Genomic DNA, 5,576 nt, shown 5'->3' with positions numbered 1-5,576 from the left:
AGTTTTTGCGTATTTTGCACTCATAGTACCTCTGAATTTGGACTAAGCCACATTTCAAATGCTCAAGTCGAGTGGCCAGGGGCCGCCCCCTAGGACAGCAGGGGTCCAGCTCATTGCTCTGTCTGGATTATCGATGACCTTCTGCAGCAGTTCCCCAAGGAACTAACCAGCTCCCTGCCACCCCAGTGTGGTCATGGGCAACACCAGTATTCCCCGGGACTCCTTAGAAATCCAGAATCTCAGGCTTCCCCCACGACGTATTTAAATCAGAACCAAACTTGAACACTCTCCCTAGCTGATTGTCACACCAGAAACTCTGAGAGCCTGTTGCGTTCTTTAAAGGACTTCCAGTAGCAGGGGACTCCCTCCCCCATTCCCAAGGAAGCTCAGGCCACATTTAACTGGTTCCAGTTATTAGAAAAGCACTCATCCTTCCTTCCATTACTGAGCATTCTCAATGACTCAGGCACTGTGCTAAGTGCGTCACACCAATGATCTCATTTAAGCCCAGCACCGCCCTATGATACGGAGGCTAATTTTGGCTCCTTTTTTATAGCTGAATAAATGGAGGTCCCACAAAACCTAGATGACTCACCACAGATCGTGTGGCTAGCCAGCCGCCTGTCTCAAGGCATGTTTTCTTAGCCATTCCCTACACCAGGGGAGGCCTGAACCTTCTGCCTGCTGGTTTCTCCTACATACTACCCAGAGCCAATTTGGAGCCTAGGAAACTTTCCCATCTTCATAGTAAAGGAAAGTGTTTTGCGGACTCAGTAGAGATGGTCTTCAGTACCACAACTTAATATTTTTGTGGGTTTCTTTTATTACTGATTTCATTTCTTTTCATTTAATATTTCATTTATTGCTTGAACAAAAGCTGCCTGCTCAGCATTTCCTTCTCTCATCAAGGTTCAAGACAAGTTTAGAAATTGGCAACTAAGCTAATAGGCAGAAATTAATAAAAGTCAGATGATTCATTAGATAGCTCAAAGGTTCCTGGTTTCCAATTAAATAAGGTAGGTGGTTAGAGCAATTATGTAAGGTACACATATTACGTGAGAGACCCCAATTATGTGAGGTTCATGGGTAGGTACTACGCTGAGGACAATACTGAACTTGCACAAAATGTCACGAGACACAAGCAGGAAGGCAGGGTGACCAGATGGGGAAAGGAGAATGCAGACGGTCAGAGAACACAGCGACTATGGGGTACACACAACTTCACTTGGGAGGGTTCCAGGGGATCCCAGAGAAAGAGACGGTCCTCCTCCCAAGCAGTGGGTAGTAACCAGAGGACTTTTATCATAATCTGTGTGATAGTGTCAAACATACCAAAAAGCCACAAACAGAAAAAACAAACAGTAGCTTCAAACATGAATCCCGATTTAGAGTCCTAACAGCAGACCATCTGAATTACAGCCCATGATTTATGATCTAGAACCTTCTGATATGGGTATTTCTACATGGCTTCAGGCCCTGGTTGATTGGAAGATGTTTAATGATTGTCCAGCACAATCCAGAGACTACAATCAGTGGTGAAACACACCCCACACACCACCACAGGCCCCCTCAGAAGCAGTCCACTCTCCAAGGTCACTGTTGTTCCTTTTATTCATCAAATACCTCACACCAGTGATAGGTGTCTTCCTGCAGTACATGGGTCAGGGTCTTCAGAATAAATAAGATTCCCACCAGCAGGAAACTGTATTTGGTTAACGTGCAACAGATTCTCTGGGACAGAACCAACCTTTGTCACCACGGTAACCTCAGAGCCCAGGACAATGCTTAGCTCCCCAGGGCAGTCAGTATAAAACTATCAACTGACCATCCTTGGAGACCTCACTCCTGTGTTCCAAAACTCTTCATTGCTACAAGTAGTAATCACAGCCATTAATATTTATTGGAGGTTTATTTTGTCCCAAACACCATGCTAAACACTCTACTGATATTAGCCAAACACCAAACACCCCTCCAGCATGAGGAGATCATGACCATTATTTATATCTTCCATACAAGGAAACAAAGGCACCAGAAGGTTCAGGAACATGTCCAATATCCTCTGCCAGTAGGTGGCAGGACTGGGATTTGAACTCAGATCCACCAGCCACCTTGTCTGGAAACATCTCGCTATAATGTTTCATTTTCCTGCTAGGCATCCAGAAACACACAGTAACCCCAAATGCTCCTTCTTGGGCGGGAGGGAAAGGATGGGCATTCCACAGCAGGGACAGCCTCCTTTGAGATGCCCCTCCACAGCTTCTTTCAAGGGCTTACACAATTGCTCATTCTGAAGGCTGAAAGTCATTCTGGGGCTAGGACCCTGGGCCAGGCACCAGAGATAGAAGGATGAATAGTTTCTGGTTCCCACTCTCCATGGGTCACAGGCTGGTCTCAGGGGGGCAGAGGAAGAGTCCAGAGTGTCGACAAAGTGGAGCACTGAGATAAACTTCTACTGGACATGGCCAAGCTGGCATCAGCAAGCTAGGTGCTGAGCAGGGTGTAGAGACACTGTGTACCCTGCCCTCCAGTGGATCTCCACCTGTCTGCCCCCAAACAGACCAGGAGCTGAGCAGTCCACACTTGTGCCCAACTGCAGGGTCAAGACCAAATGTGTTAGAGGCGTGCGGAGCGGGTGAGATGATTGTGAGTTGAGGTCATTGCCATTCTCAGGGAGATGAAAGGAAAAACAGCCCTGACAGATGCCTCGAGTGTCCCTGTCATTTCTAAGTATTTCCCTGGAGATGGTTATTTGGAAGAAATGGGATGGTAATTCTTGCTGTGGTCACATCTGCACAGCAGTCCTAGGCTGAGGACACCCCAGGACTGCCTCTAAGCTTCCATGGTTCCACCTTGGTTAGAAAACCTCAGAAGAAGGTCATCTCAGTGAAGGATGCACAGGGCTGGATGTGGTTAGTAACTACAGATTGCAGAGGTTCAGGAAGGTCAAGTAAGTTTCTTGAACTGGGCTTTGACCTTGAATAACACATATGAACTGCTTTAACACTCCAAAGGGTAACTTCTAGCACAAATAGCCTAGAGATCTTTCTCCAGAAGGGCCACAGGGGCAGGCCCACTACACAGAGCCCTGACCACAGCTCAGGGGAGCCCTTCCATCCTTCACTGGGCTAATTTTCCAAAGTGCTCTGTAATTAATGCCTCCCAGAAGAGAGCCTCTCCTTGTCACCGAGAAGAGAAAAATAAAAGCATTCCTGCAACAGGTTTGTACCTTGGGCAGAGCAGACTGATTTTTAGTCAGCTCAAATAACGGGCCATGATGTGAGTGATAATAGAAGCCAGTAGGTTACAGGACAGCCCATCAAAGGCCCCTTAAGCATGTCCATCACCTATGAAGTGCAGAAGTACAGCTGACTCAGAGTCTGCAGAAGATGTTAGTGCTCTGAATAGAACAATTTTGTATTTTCCCCCTTGTGGAATTTTTGCAAGAAGATAGCTGGTTTACTCTCCGTAGCACCTGCAAGTACAATCTGTTTCTACACCGTGCATTATTTACTCACTCACCAAACATCTATTGAGCCCCTCCTAAATGCAAAACACTTGGGTAGATGCTGGAGAAAAAGACAAAGTCCTTGCCCTCATGGAGCTTGCATTCTTGTTAGGGAGACAGACACAAATAAAATAATAAGATAGAGCTGTTAAATATCTCAAGACTTATGATTGACTTTGTGCAAAAATAGAAACAAGAAGTGACTAATATTAAGGAAATGTGTATTTTGGGTTCAAGCTCAAGAAAGACCTTTCTGCAAAGGGAACCTTTGTACCACATTCAGAAAGGAGTCAGCCTTATAAAGGACAGAGAAGCTCTTTTGGGTATGAGCAATAGCTTGTGCAAATGTCCTGGGGCAGGATAGAGCACAGCTGAACTGGAAAAGCTGAGGGAGAAGCATGGGGCTGCACTATAATGAGTGGGAGAGAAGAGTATGGAGGAGTGGGCAGGAGCCAAGCCAGACACTCCATGCTCTGAAGGTGGCCTCTCTTCTCTACTCTTCTGTCTAGTTTCACTTAGCAACTCAACACAACAGACCAGTGCATGACTCCTCTCACTCTCCCCCACTCAGCACCCCAGGACTACTATCTTATGGCTTAAATAGAAAAACCAACACACTCTGGCCACTCTCTGCTTTGTTCCAGCAGCTTCCGCAGTGATGAAGAAGCAGGCTCCATAAAAAGAGTGTGGGTGATGTCCTCCCAGCGTGCACGTTCTTCCCACCCCATCGAGCCAGCCTGGGGTGGCTGCACTCGGTATGCTGCCACGGTCGTTGATAATAATTGTTGCATTAATTGGTGCTGTCCGGACCAGACAGAACGTAAAAGATCCCACTGTGTCCAATAATTAATGTTTTTCCCTCACTGCAACGCCATTAATAAGGGGCTCTTCCAAGAAACGAGTAATTGGCTGGTTGGGCGTCATTAGGGTATTTATAGATAAGCTTTGGTCTGAAGACATAGAGGAAAGCTGATTATGTTTATTTAGACTCTATTATCTATCGCTAATGTGTTATCCTGCGTTCCGATCATCTCCATTCTCTGGGTCCTAATGATACAGGGCACATTCACAATGTGATTTCAGTGACCTGCAACATGGCTTTATCTCCGCTGCAAGGGATGGAGGGGGACAGAGGGGGCGGCTGTTCACAGGTTCCGCTTGCTCCCACTCATCCGCCGTGAACCTTCTCTTGCCGCTGAGAAATTTAGAGCAAGGCTCTTGGAAGTACTAGAAAGACAGTTTCTCCTAATTAAACCTCAGAGGAGTGGAAGTTTCTTGGGTCTGTGATTATCTGAAGGGTTTTTGAAAATGTAAATCTGGTTGGGGAAGCATGGCTTTGAAAAATAGAGGGAGGGAGAGGCAGCCTGGTTTTGAGATGCTCTCTCCGCGGTGACAGGCAATGAAGTCTCACGGCTGGTAAAACCCGGCCAAAACAGACATCTTAGCAGATAAGCACAGATGCCTCCAAGCACTCTCTGGCCCCCAGGGATGTGGACAAGGTGGCCTCTGGGGCTGCCTTTTCTCCCAGAACACTTCGATCCATTTGTCCTTTGCTAGAATTTTTAGAAAAGATTTCTTAGGTTGTTTTTATAAAGTAGGTATGTGCCTGTGAATGTACTTGATGTCATTGGACTGTACAGTTAAAAATGAGTAAAACAGTGCAGCACAAACACTAACATTGGAATGATAGAAGAGTAGCATGGTCCCTGTGTAAGGATAACATGCAAATTCATGAAGCTTTCCATATTTTTGAATTTCTTTATGTTTACAGGGAAAGAATTGAATTTATTCTCCTCAAAACTAGCTTTTTTTCATAAATAATCAAGTTAAACTTCTAAAAATGATTAAAATAGTAAATTTAATCATATATATATATAACTATAACAAAAAATTACTAGGAGAATGAATAGGATAATATCATTTATCAGCAGAAATTGAAAGCATAAGGAAGATCTAGGCTTTTAACTTTGTAGCTATAATGTATCTAACATTAATTTTGGAAACCAAATTCAAAATGTTCTCTTCTGCACATGAAACTACCCTCACATTAATATTCAAAAATCCTTACATT

The 5,576-nt window shown here is 45.0% G+C and overlaps 1 pseudogene; it reads left to right on the top strand.

Moving 5' to 3' along the window:
• Nucleotides 1-5,163: 5,163 nt before the first annotated feature.
• LOC125085353 (uncharacterized) lies at nt 5,164-5,256 on the top strand (annotated as a pseudogene).
• Nucleotides 5,257-5,576: the final 320 nt, after the last annotated feature.

The sequence above is a fragment of the Lutra lutra genome, chromosome 14 (genome assembly GCF_902655055.1).
Source record: "Lutra lutra chromosome 14, mLutLut1.2, whole genome shotgun sequence".
In the NCBI taxonomy this organism is placed as follows: domain Eukaryota; kingdom Metazoa; phylum Chordata; class Mammalia; order Carnivora; family Mustelidae; genus Lutra; species Lutra lutra.
This window is presented reverse-complemented; position numbering and strand designations above follow the sequence as displayed.